Genomic DNA, 21,279 nt, shown 5'->3' on the forward strand with positions numbered 1-21,279 from the left:
CCTTTGTACCAACATGGATCAGTGAGGGAGTCTTCACTCCTCTCCTGCATCAGATGCGGAAGAAAAGAGAGGAAAGTTATGGGGGAAGTGGAAAGCAAAGCAGATAGATAACACAGTGAGCAAAGCTGAAGTCTTTCTAGTATGACCTTGTTGGGAGAGCTAAGGAAAGCACCAGGATGTCCCTCTTACCCCAGAAAACTTTGGGGGCAACTAAATAAGGCAGAGTTAATGGGGCAGACACCATTACAGAGTATGCTATGCCTCCAAACCTTACTAGGAAGCATTATGCCAGCTGCCTCAGAGTTTTGCTTATTTCATACTTTAAAATGTGTTTTAGGAAGGTGCTGAAGTGCAAATCAAATAGCCCCTACCTACTCTCACCTGGTAAGAGTGTTAGAAGCATATTCACCAGTTACAAAACTCACAATTATACGAACTGTTTTTAATGTTTATCATTTAACTTTAAGGTGGCTTTTAAAAGCCCTGGTTAATATATTAAACTGAATGAGCTTAAATGCAGTCGTAATGAGAGCACTGACACAATGAATTATTTAAAAGTCTCAATACCAGACTTCACTAATTATCTTTATTCTAGCCAGATTTATACAGCGAGTTAGGTCTGAATAACAAACGGCTTAACTATTGTCCCCAATTGCCTTTTATCAGGTGTGCTTAATGACAAGTATAATTAATGCCAATAGTGATATCTACCATTCATTGTAGCAGGCACTTTAAAATTATCTCTAATTCTTATAACAACCCTGCGAATTTCTATTACCTATTTTACAGAGAAGGGTACTAAAACATAGAGATGTAAAGTTCCTTGACAGTCACAAAGCTTGTAAACCTCTTTCTATATTACTCTCATCATCCCCTACTAAAATTTCCTGAATAAAACCATAATCTAAACAGGATTTGTGTACCAGCACCATTGGGTAGAGATGGTGACCTAATCTACAGCACAAGCTCTGACCTCATCACTCTTGGATAAGGTGAAGATCCTTCAGCTGCACCATTTAGGCTCAGCAGAAATGTTGGAGAGAAGGAGGTGGCAACACTTTTGCAGCTGTGACCTTTTCCAAAGCACCAAGCATATATATTGATAAATACGCTGTGTGCTCTCTCTCCTTAATTCACATGAGCAAAGGCCAGAAAGAGACATACTTAAGTTTTAAGAGAAGGGTTTTGTGGGCTACTGATGACCTTATAAGTTCTTAACAAATTCTCCTGAAGCAAGAAAGACCACAGGCTACCACCTCTCCAATCTACAGAGAGATACTACGGTCCATATTGTCGTGAAAGCTCACAGGCACGCCTATCATGTAGTATGTGATTTGAGATTCAAGTTGATCCAAATGCTTAGTTATCTAAGACTTAGTTACTTAAAGTGTGGTCTGTGGACCAGAGGCCTCAGCCTCACCTAGGAACTTACTAGAAATGCAGAATCTTAGGTCCTATTCCAGACCCACTGAAACAGAATCTATATTTTAACAAGATCCTCAGTTTATTTACAGGTACATTAAAGTTTGAGAAGCATTACTCTAAGAGGCAGTCCTACATGAAGAGTCTGAAATGCTGAATTCTGAACTAGACAGGTTATCAGGCAGGAAAGTGCAGCTGAAATGGTTATTATCAAATAGGTATAGGAACTGCTATAAGGGAAAAAAGGCATTTTTACTAAATTTAACCCCTGAAAAGTGTCCTGATTCACATTTTGTAAGGATCAACACATCCTTAAATAATTCAGGCATCAGAAGGTCTAAATTTTACAGCCTAGATATAGTCTCAAAATGATTTGTAGAGTATTCATTGAAGGGCAGTTAAGACTTGCTTCATTGGTCTCATGTCTGACCCTTAATTTCCTGATTTTCTTGGGATTTAAATTTCATTAGCAGTGTTATAGATAGAAATATATACGGGGTTTTTGCATGACCTTTTCTCAAGGAATATAAATATACCCTAAAGTACAGAATCTAACCAGAACCAAGAATCCATGTTTTATGGATTAAGTAAAGTGATGTGATAACTTCAAAGCTATAAGGTGAACCTCAAGGCAGTAAAAAGGTGAGTTCTTTCACAGAATCTACCTGTTTGTATATATAAATACCTGTCAAAACATTAAGGCCAGTCCAGCCATAGCACTAACCTAGGAATGACCATCTTGGGGACCCTTGGTGAGGCAATGTGGAGATGATAAAACAGAAGTAATTGTTCAATCCAACTACAGGAGATGAAACCACACAGATGAATCTTTTGAGAAGAAGTTGTATAAGACAGTAAAAATCTTCACCATATTATAAAACGATAAAAATATGATGGAAAGACCAGAGGTAGGAAAAAAGGGAGAGAAGTGAAGAGGAGAAAAGGAGGGAAAGGAAGAGAAAGGAAGGAGGGAGGGAGGGGAAAACAAAGGAATAAAGATACATGTGATGACTCTGAACTAGGTACTGTGGTGGGCCCTTTAGTACATATTATCTCAAACGACTACAGATGATAAAATTGAGGCCTAGAGTTTTAATCATTTTCCCAAGGTCAAATACCGAATAAGTCCCAGTACAGAACAGCTACCAAGTTCTAGTATAGTATTTCAACCTAGATTTGCAACTGCACCTTGATGCAGTGATTCTAAACGTGTGCTGATTACAGAATTACAGAAACACTGCATTTTCAAACAGAAAAGAACCTTAGCAGAGCATTAAAAATATGAGACTCCTAGAATTCCAGGGACTGGTGGAATTAAAATGACCGGCTGGTAGGGATTTGCCTGAGACCGCACAGTAGGTAGGCAGCAGCAAGAAAGAATCAGAGCTTTTCTAGAACATATCACTATACACAGCCGGAGGGTATTTTGCAAAGAGCTTAATTGTTGAGTGATATGTTCACCACTCCCCTGATCTGAGATAGTTTGCTCAGAAGTTCAAAAACCTGGTTTCCATATGATTGAAACCAACTTAGAATTTGCAGGTGTCCAAAACCTAGCCATTCCTGAAATTTGTCCAGAGGGAACTGGCTTACCCAAAGTCAAATATGACTTCTTGTTTTTAAGAAATAAGGCTTAAACTGCTTGTTAAAAAGGCTCATTGAATTTCTTGGCCACGATATCACTTAAAAAAAAAAAGACACTCTATTTTGATGATATAGATGTAATTGAATCAGAACCATATGGATTGCATTCCTCCTTTTAAACTACACATGAATTAGAAATCAAGTGTTCATTCTCCTCAAGGTAATTAATGATTCAATTGATTAAATATGATACTGGCCTTAAGTACCATGCTGAGCTCACATTGGCTCCATTTTGCAGATATCAAGATACTTGCTGAATCCCAGGCTCAGACAGCTCAAGCACATTCCTATTCATGTCTTAGGCAAATTTTCTTTTGTTTCCCCTAGGCAGCCTATTCACAATGCAATGCTTCTGCTCAAATCCCTTTTCCTTTAGGTACCTCTCCACCCTTCATCATTCTCAGGGCTCTAGTCCCTGTAAAGTATTGTTCTCAGCCAACCTGGCTTAATGTATTTCTCAATCACCTCCCAGCTAATCCAGCTCAGAATCTTCACACCTGGCTTCGTACGTAGCTGATCTCAGAGAAATGAAAAGAGAGCACTTCTCTTTCAGTGCATTATTTTACATTTTGATCACTCCTTTTGATAAGGGCATTAATATTTGCTGAACTCTGACCTCTTTTCCAGACTCCACATAAAGCATTTTACTCACAACCACCCTTAAAGGTGAGGTAGGTGTTATTAACCTCACTGAATAGTTGAGGAAACTAAGACTTGAAGAAGTGGAGTCAGGTGCTCAAAGCCACACAGCTGGGAAGTGGCAAAGCTGTGATTTAGACCCAGTTCCAAATGACTCCAAAGCCCGCTGCCCTCTTTCTTTTACGCATTGTTACAGACTCACATCAGCCTCCTGTCCTAAATGGCCACTAGTTCAAGCTCTTCCTCACTGTCACTGGTTCATTTTAGAAGTACACAGGTGAGCAAAGAGATGGGCTGGAGTCACCACTGCACGTGCAGGACAACAGTCATTAACTGTTATAGAACACCCTACCCAAATCCCACCCAAAGAATCCAGAAGCTATGGAAACCATCTTCTTTTGGCACCTTCTCCAGCTTCTACAATTTCTGTGTATGATACTTTTCTGCAAAATTCACAGTTTTGAAAAAAACCCAAAGATTTATGCATGAATTATTGTATGGGTTTAATATCTATTACTTCTGAAAGTTGTTCATTTGTAAATCCTTACTGAGAGAATTACTACATGTTGAAATTTAATATAATGATAGAATCTGATATATATTTATAAGCATGCCTTCAAAATTCACAATATCTCACAGAGAAACCTAGTACACTGGTCTGCTACCTACATGCACATACACACACACACACACACACACACACACACACACACACACACCCACCCACCCACCCCCCCACCCCCCCCAAAGCCTTTAAACAAATAACTTTTCCAAACTCAAATACTGAGCAGGGGAAACTCTTTTGCCTGCAAATACATCCTCTCACAGTCCTGAGGAATAAGAAGTCTCTGTACAAGCCAACTCTCTGATCACTCCAGACATGCTATAGCAGTCCCCATTTGTAATATTCGGGCTTTCATAAGGAAACACTGTTCAGTCTAGACTTTAAAAGAATCTTTCCTCCGCTCTCAAGCCTGCTACCTATTCGCCAATGTGATGTTTATCCAAGGGAAAATGCTGCTTTTTTCTTTCTTCGCTGCTGCTTCTCTTCTCCCTCCTCCCTCTTTTTTAGTGGTGATAGTGGGCAATCACAGAAAAGAAAGTTCTAAAGGGATAGCTCTTAAACTCACTCAAAAAACTTTATGAAGCACCTTCTATAAACCATAATAAGAACAGGATATATAACTGAATAATAGTTTCAAACTGCAGAAGACAGTGGGAGAAACAGATCCAGATATAATAATTCAGTATTATGTGAAGTTCACTTTAAAAGAGTTGCAAAAAAAAAGTAAAAGAGAGAGAAAGAGAGAGAGAGAATGGAGAGCAAAGAGAACGTGTGAGCTACTATGCCTGGGAGAGGAAGAAAGATCTTTACAACATAGGTGGCATTACCAGGAGAGAGGAATCAGAACTTCCTTAGTAAACAACATGTGTACAGACACAGAGGAGGGGAATGCAGACCATGCGTGGGACACATTTAGCAGCTTAGTGTGGCTGGGGTTGTATGGTGAGGATTTCAAAGGGTGTGTCAAGGAGTGAAAGTGGAATGGTGGGTAGAAGACAACAGCTAAGGAGTTTAGACGTCTTAGTGCTGTAAGCAATGAGCATCAATCCAGGGCCCTATGTAGGATGGTCGTCTGATCACTTTAGGAAAATTACCTCTTTCTTCAGTGAGGAAGATGGAAAGATCAAAGGCAAGTAGATCAGTTAGAAGATTATTGCCATGACATCAGCAAGAGAGGCAGGCATTATTACTAAGGCAGTGGTCCACTTACCTGTATGACGAAGTTAGAAAACTCCAGCGCCTCCTCCAAACTTTTCACCCCTTTCCACTACTCCCATCCTATTTATTACCAGTGTCTTAAGGAGCCTGACTGAAAAATCCTCCTGAAACACACTGCCTCTTTGACATCCTAGACTATTTTAACATTCCCCCCTGCACCCCACCCCCCACTGACACACATACCATTTTAGATGAATTTGGTCAATTCTGTTCCATGTTTAAAATTATTGTGTGGTGTCCCCTTGCTTTAAAGTCCAAACCCGTTAACAAGAAACACGAGATCCTGCCTACTTCTCCAGCCCCATTTCCAACTACTTCCCCTCCAACTCTATCAATGATCTTGCTCTTTCTCGCTAATGCTTCTTTATATTAGACGTGCCATTTCTTTGGCCTAGAATGGCATCCCTTCAGTTGTCTGACAAATTCATCCTTCAAGACTGAAAACACATACCACCACTTGAGTTTAGTTTTATTTCACGAAGTTTTGAACATCCACATAATCTGGGATTGCTACCAGAAAAAAAAAAAAAAAGAGAGACACCTCCTCTTCTGCCCTCCCAGAGCACCCCATGCTATTGAACCATATCTCACACTGGACTTCAACTGCTAATTTTCAGAGCATATCCCAGGACTCACATAATCATCAGTAAAAACGGCTGAGTCTTATTCAAGCCCTGTGGCGCTCAATACAAATTTAAGTAACGAATAAAGTAAAAGAGGAAGATTTCAGAGACATGGCTGAGGTAGAATGACCAGGTGTTAGTGCCTAAATAAATGAGCTTGGGTGAAGGGAAGAAGGAAGAAATTTTTACCTCTAAAGACTAATGTTTGGTCTCTAAAGGAGAGTGAGAAGCAGTTTGCATTGAAAAAAAGCAGATATTAAATTTTTGTACATTTGTATTTGCATATTTGTGGGGCATCCAGATGAAAATTTCTATTGGTTGTCAAAGGTTCAGAACGTAGTGGAAGCCAAAATGTATACTGTTCTCCCAGAAAAACTATGTAGAACATGAAAATGAGGCTAAACTTGGTTCCAGAGAATAAACGTTTCCCTCATTCTAGAAGGTTCAGGACTTCACTTGTTACCCTTGCTATGCAGCCCAGGCCCCAGGTGCATAAACTTTTTAACCATGCAAGCTAGTTGTGTCCTATTAACAGGTTGCCACAAAAGCCAGCAACAAAACCAAACTGAACCTGCTCTGACTTGACCACTGGAACCACAGCTGAAACCTGGAGGCAGTAAAAGGTACCTCTGATTCCCACCATGCTAAGCTCTCCACCCAAAGGAGATTTGCACACTGCTAGGCACAATTTGTGATGTGTGCAAGGGCGCTTGAGGCACTGCACATGCGCTGGCTGCCCTGGAACTCTCTGCCCGCTTCCCCACCTTCTGGAAATACACCTACCTCTTACCCCTTATAAGTACCCGGGTTTCCTCCCTTCCAAGATGAGGTGCCTTTGGAGCATGAGCTCCCCTTCTCCAGCCACTGAATAAAAGCCCATCTCACTTGCACCTATAAGGCCAACTGGCCCGAGGCAGGGGAACGCAATCAGACTCACAGGTTGCATCAGACCGAAACTTTCCGGACCACCCGGTTCCAGAAACTGACCTGAAGACTTTCCGGACCACCCAGTTCCAGGAACTGACCTGGGGACTTTCCACCCGGCCCAGCCTTCCCGCCTTTCGAGGGGCGGGACTAACGGTCCCAAGACTGATGCAACCGGCACCGGATATTGCCACGATACCCGAAGAGACCACCAAATAAGGAATACCCTGCGCCCTCCCAGATTCACCACACCCCTTTCCCTTCTTCCCCTATAAATTCTGCCGAAACCCTCACCTGGGCGCGACTTCTCTGGCCCCTTTCTCTCGGACCAGTGAACCTCGCCCGGGAGCGTTCCCAAATAAAGCTTGTTTAAGCTCTCCCCCGTTTCTTGGTGCCGTTCCTTACAGCACCAAACTCAGTTTTGTTATTGGCAGCGCAAACCTGAGCCATACACCCTTCAAGAACCCCTCCAGGGGGACTTCGAGTCTGCAAGAGCTCCCAGGAGGAGGATCTCGCTTGTCTAGCGTCTAATTCGGTAACAGACTTACCCGCTGGTACTCAGCATGCAGTCTGCAGTTGCTGTTTGGGAGGCTTTCTGCTCTGCCAGGGAACGGTCCACGCTCAAACTCCATGACGTCCTGATGGCCCCTTAAATGAATTATTCATATACTATCCGAGAAAGCTCCCATTCACATCTCCCAATATCTTTAAAAGGCTTGAGTGCATACACGGGGGATGTCCCAGACACGGCTTCTAACGGCAAGCCTCTTGCGGGCACCTCGCTTGGAGCACAGCTCGGGCCCGCACTTTTAAAAGCTCCCGGCCCGCGGACTGCCATCTTGGGAACGCCCCGCCCTCCCATGAGTCTTAGGTTTCTGGGTTCCCGGATGCGGAAATGCTGAAACTGGGCGTTCCTAAATGACTGGGGCAGGAGTTTGTGCTTTCCAAAATTTCTCAGTGTCTTAAGTAGAGTAGGGGATGTAAGGAACTTTGAGAATTAAGAGAAGTTAAAGTTCTATCCTGACCTAAGGTAAGGTATATCTTAATATATCTTGATACCATTAAAAATTGTTAAGTGTGTAAAATTGGAGTCAGGATTGAATAAACGTGGGCCGCAAGGCTGGTTGTTCAGAGGAAGGGATTTGAAGTTTTCAGCAACCCCCTTCCCCCACCCCATATCTTCTCTAGCTTGATGTCTGAAATCATTTTTTTCTTATTAAAATTTAAATATTACAAGGATGTGCTAATGTACTAGTAACAAACAGAATCACAGGATGTTAGAGGGTCGCTTTTCCAACAGTTTTTTTTTTATTTATTTTCTTTCTTTTTTTTTTTTTTTTTTCAGTACGCGGGCCGCGTAGGCTCAGCGGCCATGGCTCACGGGCCTGGCCGCTCTGGGGCACGACCACGTGTCCCCTGCATCGGCAGGCAGACTCTCAACCACTGCGCCACCAGGGAAGCCCTATTTTCTTTCTTTTTTAACTTTAGAACCCTTTATTCAAATTAAAGCTTACTGCTGAAGTTCAAAGTGAATAAAGGAAAAAAGCAAAGCTGCTCTAGTATGTAGTAGCAGCAAAACAAAGTACCTATGCGTTTCATGGAGTACAGTTTTTAAAACCATTATTCTACTCCAACACTTCATATTAAAAGAAGCTCTTTTGCATAACCCCATTTCCACTAGACTTGGATGGGATTAATGCTGACTGTGCTTCCTAGTCAGAATAGGAAAGAGTCCCGCCACGCCTCAACATCAGGCTTTGTTCCAGTTTGAAACCTAAGAGCTGGGATTCCTTATTTAATCCCATTCTTTCTCCCGACCCCATTGCATATCTTCGTTTTGTTTGTGTAACATCTGTTTCCTTCACTAAATCGTATCTTTATTATCTTTATCCCAACTTATTGATTTTGATATTTTCTACACATACTACTCGTAATACCAGACATAATGCCTTGCACAGCCTAGGTGTTTCAAAAACGTTAAATAAATAGATTTCACAGAATTGAACACTGGTCCACAGAAATTAAACAGTATTCTCTATTCGGTAAAATATAAGGGCAAGACTCAATTCTTGGTACACATTTGGTGTCTGGTAAATATATGGTATAGGAATGTATGAGTGGTTGAATGAACCAAGAAACTAGGTGATAATGTATGTGAATGTACCTCGTAAACTGTAAACTACTTCACAAATATGAGTTCTTATACAGGTTGTGTGGTTATTTTCTAACTCTTACAATTTGTTGCACATTTACTAAATTTTGGCCAATTCAAGTACAGTAAAGCCCAGGAGGAAATCTGTGGCATGTGCCTCAGGGGAAGCTGTGAAGGCAGGCATAGAGAGATAAACCTAAGTGGGGTGTAGAGCCCACGGGCCTGGAACAGAGGGCTCCCTGACTGCTAACAATCCAGTTCTCATCCTTGAATTTCTAATGATCAGCAGTAAGCAAACATAAATGTCTTGAGCAGCTCATAAATCTTTCTGGAGCCTGGGTGCTGAATAAATCCTAGGAAAGTGGTAATGGTGGAAACAGGATCTCCTCCCTGGAAGTAGTTCCTTTCAGTGCCAGCTTTTGCCCCTGTTAGCTGCTTACACACATACCCCAGCTGCCTCAGTGAGGCATAAAACAGGGCAATAAAACAGGGCAAATGGAGGAATAAAAACCAGAAAAAGATTCTGTCATCCCTGAGTTTCCCAACTGGGGACCCCTCAGTGAGTGATACCACCCCCTTCAAGAGTTTCCATGTTGGAGATCTGTCCCTTAGGACTGGCAACCCACAAGGACTTGGTTTCCAGACTAAAAGAACAGACGAGTTATTTAGCTTATGCTCAGTAACCCAAAATGAAGAGAAAAAAACAGAGAAAGGTTACAATACATTTGACTGTGGAATCTAACCTGAACTCACATTAAGCAGATTTCTTTTACTACATTTCGATGAGGGGGGAAAACACCAAAATCTTGTTTAAAACGTTTTCCTGGTTTGTGATTGTGCCTAGGAGATCAGCAAAACTCAGAGCAGCATAAAGCCAGAGGATCAGAACCTAAACAGAGCTAGACCTTCTCTCTGCTGCTATTGCCTGCTAGCTTTCCATGTACTGTAATTATTTCTCTACATGACTGTCCAGGCTGGAAGGGACTATATCTCACTTATCCTTTATTGACTGATTGACAGCCACTGATAAATAAGTATTCAATAAGGACTTTTCCCAGTAAAGTTTTGTGGGTTTTTTTGTTTTTTTCACTTTTTTTAATTGACGTATAGTTGATGTACTGTATTATGTAAGTTATTACAGGTGTACAGTATAGTGATTCACTTTCTAAAGGTTATACTCCACTTATAGTTATAAAATAAAATATTGGCTGTATATTATAGTAATAATAAAATATTGGTTATATTCCCTGTGTGGTACAATATATCCTTGTAGCTTATTTTATACATAATAGTTTGTACCTCTTAACCCCCTCCCCATCCATTGCCCCTCCCCCTTCCCTCTCCCCACTGCTAACTACTAGTTTGTTCTCTGTATCTGTGAGTCTGTTTCTGTTTTGTTAAATTCATTTGTTTTAATTTTTAGACTCCACATATAAGTGATATCATACAGTATTTGTCTTTCTCTGTCTGACTTATTTCACTTACCATAATACCCTCCCAGTCCATCCATGTTGCTGCAAATGGCAAAATTTCATTCCTTTTTATGACTCAGTAGTATTCCATTGTATGTATATGTGTGTGTGTATTTATTTATAAATAATATATATATTATATATAATATATATACACCACATTTTATTTATCCGTTCATCTGTGAATGGACACTTAGGTTGCTTCCATTTCTTGGCAATTGTAAAGAATGCTGCTATGAACCAAATCGGGGTACATGTATCTTTTCAAATTAATGTTTTTGGTTTTTTTGGATATATACCCAGGGGTGGAATTGCTGGGTCATATGGTAGTTCTATTTTTAGTTTTTTGAGAAACCTCCATACTATTTTCTACAGTGGCTGCACCAACCCATTTTCTCCACATTCTCACCAATATTTGTTATTTGTGTTCTTTTTGATGATAGCCATTCTGACAGGTGTGCAGTGATACCTCGTTGTGGTTTTGATTTATATTTCCCTGATGATTAGCAATGTTGAGCATCTTTTCATGTGCCTGTTGGCCATCGGCATATCCTCTTTGAAAAAATATCTATTCTGGTCTTCTGCCCATGTTTTAATCGGGTTGTTTGTGTTTTTTTGATGTTGAGCTGTATGAACTGTGTATATATTTTAGATATTATACCCTTATTTGTCATATTATTTGCAAGTATTTTTTCCCATTCAGCAGGTTGTCTTGTCGTTTTGTCAGTGGTTTCCTTTGCTATGCAAAAGCTTTTAAGTTTAATTAGGTCCCATTTTTAAATTTTTGCTTTATTTCCATTTCTCTAGGAGGTGGGTCAAAAAGGATCTTGCTGTGATTTATGTCATAGAATGTTCTGCCTATGTTTTCCTTTAAGAGTTTTATGGTTTCTGGTCTTACATTTAGGTCTTTAATCCATCTTTAGTTTATTTTTACAAATAAAATGTGTTAGAGAATGTTCTAATTTCATTCTTTTACGTGTAGCTGTCCAGTTTTCCCAGCAGCACTTGTTGAAGAGACCATCTTTTCTCCATTGTATATTCTTGCTTCCTTTGTCATAGATTGATTGACCATAAGTATGTGGGTTCAGTAAATTTTTGATATTGATCCCATTGATTTATTTAACAAAGTTCATTGCCAGGATGTAACTTTTTATTCAGCACAGGTGTAAAGACCTATGCATGTTATGGGTGTACCCAGAGTAGCATAAGATGAGAAGTGTTGGTAGGTATGATGGATACAGTGCACCACAACATTCAGTACTCCATGTTGGATTGGTCCACCTTGAGGTAGATCCTTCCCCTCAGCCAGTTGCCTGTGGCTAAGGGATGGGGTCAGAGAGTTAGAAATATGGCCTGAAGTGGGAGTTAAGTGTTACTTTCCAGAGAAGGATAGTAGAGGGCTCTTCAGACAATTCAAAAATATGTCAGCTGCAGACCCCAAGCTTCTATGTATATATAGGTGCATCTCAGGATTGGAAGTTCATGCAGTTAGTTTAGCTGAGATAGTGTGTGCACACACACTCATGTGTGTAATACTATTTTTTGAATACTAAGTCTCAAAACAAAATCAGTTTCTTCCCTTCTCTTTGTTTCCATATTGCCTTGTAACATAACCATTAGCAAATTGCATTTCAAACATTTATGTAGAGATTTTACTCTCCTCCATTAGACTATGATCTCAAGAATTAATGCATCTAGGTCTTATCCTATATCCTTTGTTCCTAGCATAATGCCTTGGAGTTACAATAACAAATGAGACAGGATCCTTTCCTCAAATTGCTTATAATCTACTGGGGAGGTCAGATTGGTTAAAAATAAAATTAAAGTACAATCTAATTGAATTAAAATAAATAGAAGCAAATACAATGGGATTTCAGAAAAGGAAAGTCAATTCAGACTTGTTCAGTCAAGGAAAGAGGTAGCCTTTAATCTGAGTTTGTAAGAAAGGGTAGGATTTCAACAGACTTGGAGTGCTTTAAGTCTGTACCAAGGTCCATTCATTTTAGCCAGGGAAACATGCTTTCCTGAGGAGTGTCCTGGCCTGCTCTGATGGCTCCTGTATTGAGGCAGTGTTACCAGTAGGAGAAACTGCCTCTTCATTAAGGGAGAATTAAACCCAGCTACCTCTCCCTAAGCTCCCTGTTGGGAATCACCTTTATTTGCTATTGCCTTTAAAGGGATCTTGTCAGGTTGTTTAGGCCTTTAACATGACTGATCTTTACAGTTGTGTTTTGGGGCAGGAAATGACCAGACCCCACCCTGAGCGCTCTGTCTTTTTTAACAAAAAGCAAAATCCATCATTCCAACAATGGATCTCTTTTCTCGGTTTAAAGGAACATTTTAAAACAGAAAATCCATATAAGAATCTTAAAAAAAAACAGTTACTTGCAAAAATTTGGCTTTACTGAAAATTATTCATAAGGAAAACAGCCCAATTTACAATTTAACCTTCAGTTCTAGAAATTAATGGAAAACATTATATTTGTGGATAAGAAAAATTGGGACTATAAGCTGGTTTATGAAACTGAATTTAATTCTAGACACAAAAAGGAATTTTATGCTTGAGACATGGACCCTCTTGGTTTAGAAGGATGAGGCAAGGATTGCTACAGTTCTGTGAAGAAAACTAAATAGAAGCATTTTTTCATTAATGTGACTGTGTCTCTATTGTAGCATTCTGGCTGGATATAGCCTGGAAAGTAAGATTACACATTCATGAAAATAGATTTCTTGAAGGAATTGAGAATACAGTAAGTTTTCTGAAAATTCAGCCACAGTATAACCTGCCACTTACCTTCCTAGGAACTTTCTTAGGCTCTGAAAAAATTGGTTATTCCTCTTTCCCATATGCCACCCTTAAGGAGGTGAAGAAATAAGCTACAAGAGAAATATAAAATTTTTCCATGGAAGCACCACAATTTTAGGAAAATAAAAAATGGAAATAAAAACAAAAATAAACAAATGGGACCTAATGAAACTTAAAAGCTTTTGCACAGCAAAGGAAACTACAAACAAGACAAAAAGACAACCCTCAGAATGGGAGAAAATATTTGCAAATGAATCAACGGACAAAGGATTAATCTCCAAAATATATAAACAGCTCATGCAGCTCAATATTAAAGAAACAAACAACCCAATCCAAAAATTGGCAGAAGACCTAAATGGACATTTCTCCAAAGAAGACATGCAGATGGCCAAGAGGCACATGAAAAGCTGCTCAACATCACTAATTATTAGAGAAATGCAAATCAAAACTACAATGAGGTATCACCTCACACCAGTTTGAATGGGTATCATCAGAAAATCTACAAACAACAAATGCTGGAGAGGGCGTGGAGAAAAGAGAACCCTCTTGGACTGTTGGTGGGAATGTAAATTGATACAGCCACTATGGAGAACAGTATGGAAGTTTCTTTAAAAACTAAAAATAGAATTACCATATGATCCAGCAATCCCACTGCTGGGCGTATACCCAGAGAAAACCATAATTCAAAAAGACACATGCACCCTAATGTTCATTGCAACACTATTTACAATAGCCAGGACATGGAAGCAACCTAAATGACCATCGACAGACAAATAGGTAAAGAAGATGTGGTATGTATATATATATATACACACACACACACACACACAATGGAATATTACTCAGCCATAAAAAGGAATGAAATTGGGTCATTTGTAGAGATGTGGATGGATCTAGAGACTGTCATACGGAGTGAAGTAAGTCAGAAAGAGAAAAACAAATACTGTATATGAACGCATATATGTGGAACCTAGAAAAATGGTACAGATGAACCGGATTTCAGGGCAGAAATTGAGACACAGATGTAGTGAACAAACGTATGGACACCAAGGGGGAAAGTGGGTGGTGAGGGTGTGTGTGTGATGAATTGGGAGTTGGGGATTGACATGTATACACTGATGTGTATGAAATGGGTAACTAATGAGAACCAGCTGTATTAAAAAAAAAAGTCACATTTTGAGAAACTGAATAATGACATCAGTACACATATCATGGTGCAAACTTTGAGTGAAATTGGCCTTCAGAATTGTTTAATCTCTTTTCTTACCTCCCAGTAGTATGGCCTCTAAGAAGACTTAATTGCCAAAATAATTTGACTGTTTTATTTCCACTGCCTTGGAGGCAAAATGTGAGTTTCACCTCAGTTCAAAGAAAGAAAGAAAAAGAAGTAGTAGTAGATTTTTCTATGCTACTATAAAAATTGGCCCAATATATCCCTATCTTATTGGTTATATAATTTTATAATGTGATGAAAGAGTATTAAAATCAGTGGAACATGAATGCAAAAAGAAGGTTTTTTTTTTGTTTTTCTACAAGAAATTGCATTAAATGCTTTGGAAAGATTCAGTAAAATCATTTAAAAAACTGCTATAGGCAAGACAGCAGTGTGGAAGATGGGGGAAATTTTTGTAAAAACACAGAAGGTTTCTGCACTCAGATTGCTTTAAAAGTGTACTTAAATTCTCATTACATTTTATAGAAACTATAAATGGAAATGAGAGATGTTGCTTTTTGGTGACACAGAACTCATACTCAGGGATTCATACTCAAAGTAAAGGTCTTGGCCCTGCATCAAAAGATTGACACATAAATAGTCATTCACATGTTTTAAATTATAACAAAATGCATAAGGTATGTGTATATCATTTTTTATGTTTTCTCACTTTAACTGGCTTTTTTGACCAACACATTAACTACTGGTCCCAACCGTACTGGATAAAGATGACTTTTAGCGAACTATTTTATATAGCAGTTAATAAAGTTGGGGGTACTTCTCCTTTCTTAAGGTGGTACAAACCAGGCTTTGAAAGTACATGAAATAAAAGGCCACTCAGAAGCAATAAGGTATCTATGCTTTAAGTTAACTATGATAAATAAAATCTCTTACAACTTTTTCTGGCACAAAGAATACTGAAATAGATGGATCATGCAATACACATCAACTTTTACCAATAACTCAACTGCACTCTACCTAAGATAAAGACATCAATGCCCTTACTGCACCTCTACCTTTCTTCACTCTCCTCTGTCCCCCATCTTCTGTCTTGTATGCCTTTCTTTATTTAAAAAAAAAAACCCTTCATCCATTTCACTCACCCTCCACTCCATATGCCTTTTCTTTTACAGTGAAAAGTTCTTAAAATTTACATTCTGATCTGTGAATATTGAGTATTTGGTATTTCATCCATAGAGCAATTCTAAAAGTTGAAAACCAGCAAGTAATGTTATGAGTGATGTGACTGATGCTCCCTATAGACTCTAGGGTTGCCAGATTCAGCAAATAAAATTACAGGATGCCCAATTTGAATTTCAGATAAACAACAATTTTTTTTGAGTGTAAGTATGTTCCATGCAATATTTGGGACATACTTATACTAAAAGAGTGTTGTTTATCTGAAATTCAAATTTAGCTGGGTATCTTGTGGGTTTTTTGGTAAACTGCCTGCAAGGTAATGCCCTATGTAAGGATTATATTTTCTCCATGGATTTAATGCCATCACCCCTGGGCCATTCCAAGAGAATATTCCTGGATTCAAAGTCAAATAGATAATCTCTTCTCAAACACCATCAATTATTTAAACCCCAGTAGATTTCTTGTTTAAAATCAATCCAAGTAAACAGTTTATTTCAGGACTCAGTATGATCATACTCTTATTCTCTTTGGCCATTCTGAGGTTTTATGACTCCTCATCTTAAAAATGAAGAAATGAGACTATTTGTGTGTTTTTTTCAGAAACACACTTTCTATGTGCTTTTTCATAAAAAAATTTTATGAAATAGCTGTTAAAGTGATGTTTTACACACATAATTTAATAATCATTCCTCTGCTTAAAACCCTTTTCTGGCTTCCCTATTTACTTCAGGTAATGCTCAAAATCCATTAAATGGTCCACAGGGCTACCCATCCTTTCTTCCTTTGAGCTCTACCTGGCTGTGCTATTTTCATTTTGTTCATGTTCTTCATACTGTTTTTTTGTTTGTTTGTTTGTTTATGGAAGCTCATTCGTTCCTCAGCACCATCAAACAGATTGTTCCCTCTGCCAAAAATGTCACATTGCCATATTCCTACTCTACTTCACTCCATTAATTCCTACTAATCCTTCATAGTCTCAGCCCAAATGCTGCTACCCCAGAGATCCTTTTGACTTCATGTCACATATATTTATTTATTCATGTGATTGTTGATGTTTGTCCTCCCCAGCAGAGACACTGTACACTTCATGAAGCCAAGAGCTATGTGAAGCCAAGACCCATACCTTGGTTCTCTACCATATGCCTACCTCATAGCATGGTATCTGGTATGTAGTAAACACTATATAGATGTATGTTAAATGAACAGATAGATGAATGAATGAAGAAAGAATAAGGATGATATTGTTTTCGTCACCATTTTACAAATTAGGAAAACTGAGTTTTGGAGAATTTAAGTAACTTGTTTACTTAGCTCATGAATGGGAGTCAGAATTGAAAGTCACATCTGTCATTATCCCTTTTTCTTCTATGACTGCTACTCTCTAAAGTCCCTTCACATTCCAACAGCTCATGATTATATCATCTATAATCCTCTTCATGAGACAATAGGTAGGGAAAATAATGATATTAGTTGGTTTTCATAGAACATTTTTTTCAGACATTAAGCTATGTGTCTTGGAGGAGTTGCAGAGGAGTGGGAATGGCTTGTGGTTTGGGGAAAGGGAGGGGCAGACTGAGCCACACAGCCACCAGAGACAGCACCTGGGACAGAAGAGAGTTTTTGCCCACACACTGAGTATCTGGCTTCCAGATGGATCTTGGGCACACATTTGTTTTTATAATTTTCCCCCTCCTCCTCGTCTCTTCATTCGCCACCCTCCTTTCAGAGGAATTTAAGGATGGGCTTTGTGCTGCATTGCCTCCTTTTTCCTTCTTCAACCCCCACCCTCTCTTTCTTTTCCACAAACGGTGACCAGCAGTGACAGACCTTTCCTGTGCTTGGAATCAAAGGGGAAATGAAATCCAACTGATTCACTCAGCACCCTTCAGCCTAGACACCTGGCTGTTTCTGCAGCTTTGAGGTAGAGCCTGATCTGTTTAGTTAGAACAGTGGTAGCTCAATTCATTTACTCCAACCAACTAAGAAGTTCTCTGTGTTGAACTATGCTTATCTGACTGGTGATCTACATTCTGTAGTACTCCCTAGAGGATGCAGTACTGACCAGTTCTGTTATGAGAGATCAGGAGACTCCTGCCTTGTTGGCAAAAGCCACTCTCTGACTTAGGGAGCATGTCTCTAGGCATTTTGTGGTCTTCTGTTCAGGCTTTTCAAGAATTAGGAAGGTTTCCATATTTTTTTAATAGACTTTATTTTTTATAGCAGTTTTAGGTTCACAGCAGTATTGAGCAGATGGTAGAGAGATCTCCCACGTGCCCCCTACCTCCACACATGTATAGCCTCCCCCATTGTCAACACCCACCCTCCTACCAGAGTGGTACACGTTTGTTATAGTTGATGAACCAATATTAAAACATCATTATTAACCTGAGTCCATGTTGTACATTAGGGTTCACTCTTGGTGTTGTAATTTCTGAGTTTGGATAAATGTATGCTAACCTATATCCACCATTATAATATCATAGAGAGTACTTTTATTGTTCCAAAAATCCTTTGTGCTCTTTCTAGTCATCCCTCCCTCCCCACTATTTTTTCCCAAAGGAAACCTTTAGACAATTTCAGAAAATAGTAACTGTCTCATTCATTCTGTAAGTGGAGGGCAGAGTCTAGGATGGTCTGTCTTCTATTATCATATCATTCTTATTCTTCAGACAGCATACCTGTGCTAGATGAGGATAGTTCTATAAATGGAACCAGGTACATCAATGAACACATTCCCATTTGCATCAACCAGATGGTTTGAGGAAGACACCTGCCTCCATCTTTCCACATTATGTGGGGGTGTGGGAAGGATGACTCTGAAAAGGTCAAGGGAAGGTTGCAGCAAAGATGGTTTCTTTTGAACTAATGTCTAGTCTTTGTTCTCACCCTAATTGTTCAGGCTAAAAATACCAGAGCTTAAATTGAGAGTATAAAAATATGAAATGTAAATTATTATTCCCATTTGTTTATAAACTAACGGAGGGAGCGATCACATCCCTGTCTTCCTTTCAGCTTTACTGCTGTGGTAGGTTGTTATTATTATAAATACTGTTTTCCCATGTGTAAGGATGATATATCCTTTCCCTGTTGGTGTTAGGCTTGGTTTTGTTGCTTGCTCTGGCCACTTAAATATGAGCAGAAGTGATGTGTGCCATTTCTGAGAAAAAAAGTGTAAGAGCTATAACACAATATTCTCTTTTCTTTCTACCACAAGACTAGGAATGTCCCTGAAAAATATCATTCCTTCAGCCTGTGTCCTAGGCAGAAGATGGGTGGAGCAGAGCTATAGATGGTCTACAATGGATATAGTTTGAGCAAAAACAAATGGTTGTTATAAGTCAGTGAGATTTGGGGGTTGTTTGTCATCACAACATAATTCAGTCTATATTACCTGACCAAACTGACCTCTCTGAGCTTGTTCTAAACTTAGGTATAATTATATCAACCTCCAAGGGAATGCATAACAGTCATAAACATTGAAGCCCCATTTCAAAAGCTACTGAGAGTGGTACTGCTACTCATGTGAATGGCAATATCTGTAGCATTTAAGAGTACTTAAAAAGTTTTCTGTTTTGGGGCTGAACAGCATGTGACTGGTATGATTTCTAGATACACCACAAGTTCCTGTGCCAATAAATTTTCTTCTTTCATGTATTCTAAATTGATTTGTCCAATCTAGGTTCCCAGGGAGTAGTCCTACCCCCACAGTTTATCAATGTCTGACAGCAAAGGGAGAAAGTTGAGGTATCAAAAATCGGAACCAGAATGTGAGTAGGGACACCATGGAGTTAACCTGGGTTGGAATAAGTTACAAAATTTTCCAGAACTATTGTACCTTGTGGATAAAGGATAATTACAGAATCAGATACAGGCCAGATACCAAGAAGTGGGACTGGAATACTTGAAATGTAGAGCAGGAATAGCAAATAAGTAAAGCAAACACGTTTCTGTTATGTTTCCATCACTGGCCTAAATCCGAAGGAGATTCAATGAAATAAAAACATAGTTCTGAAAACTGGAGAAGTTCACTATCTGCTTAGGGAGATGAGTAAACCAAACTGTTAAAAACGTGTTATTAAATATATACACATACAGAGAAATACTTACGTCAAGGCTACAGGATGAAGATTTTTCACAAACTCAGTACACTCTGGGTGACACTGAGCATCATATCAAGAAAGAGAAATTTTCCATCCTCCAGGTGGAAAATTCTTCTTCGTGATTCTTTCCAGTTTCCTCCCAAGGGTAACAATTATCCTGGCTTCTAATAGCATAGATTTGTTTTGCTTGGTTTTAATCTATGAATGGAATCCTACAATATGTATTATTTCATGTTTGGTTTCTTTGGTTCAGTGTTACGTTAGTAAGCATCATTTATATTGTCCAAAGTAGTTGTAGAGTGTTCATTCTCATTGCTGTATAGTAGCCCATTTTGTAAAGATACCACACTGATGTATTAAATCTACTGTTGATGAGTATTTGGTAGTTTTCTCTGTGGGGCTATTACAAATAATGTTGATGTGATAATTCTAGTATATGTCTTTGGTTAACATATATATGTATTTATATTGTATAAATGCCTAGGATTACAATGACTGCGCCATAGGTGTTGGTAGTGGTTATGTGGAATATCCCTGTGTTGAGAACTGTAAGGCCACATCTGAGTTTAGAAAAAATGATAAGATTATCAGTATCTTCCATGGGCAAGGGACAGAGGTGGTATGCATGCCAGGTATTTGGCATTCCCAGTGTTGGACAACAGCTGAATCAGTTTATCAAACAAGTGGTGTCAGGTATAAAGTTAAGGAACAAGACACAGGAAGCAATTCTGAAAGTCATGGAACAAAAGCCACCAAAAAAAGTGGTGAGTCTGTCTTCCCCAATTCTCCCTTAGTTCTTTCTTTTCTTTTGTTTAGTGCAGATGGGCTGTGTGGTTGTTTTGAGGGACTGACAGTAATGGGACATGACTACTAGTGTAACCCACATTTCTTCAAGTGACATCAGCCTGGGTGACGTGGAGTACAGGATATCAATGAAGAGGACAGCTGGGATAGGAATTGAAAGTGGCTAGGTGTGAGTGTATGTTTTAAACTAAAGGGTACTAATATTAAAAGTAGAGCATAATACATAATATAAAAACAATAGAGAAAATCAACAAAACAAAAGGGTTTTCTTTAAAAAGATCAACAAAATTGGCAGATACTTAGCTAAATTGACCCAGAAAAAAAAAGAAACAAATTACTAAAATCAGGAATGAAAGAAGGGACATCATGACCAGCCTTAAAGATTGAAAAGGATTATAATGGTGTACTATGAATAAATGTATGCCAATGAACTAGATAACTTAGAAGAAATGCAAAATTCTTAGAAGAACACACATTACCAAAACTGACTCAAGAAGAAATAGAAAATGTGAACAGATCTATAAAAAATGAAGATATTTAGTTAGTAATTTTAAAAC

The sequence above is a fragment of the Tursiops truncatus genome, chromosome 1 (assembly GCF_011762595.2).
Source record: "Tursiops truncatus isolate mTurTru1 chromosome 1, mTurTru1.mat.Y, whole genome shotgun sequence".
NCBI classification, from domain to species: Eukaryota; Metazoa; Chordata; class Mammalia; order Artiodactyla; family Delphinidae; genus Tursiops; species Tursiops truncatus.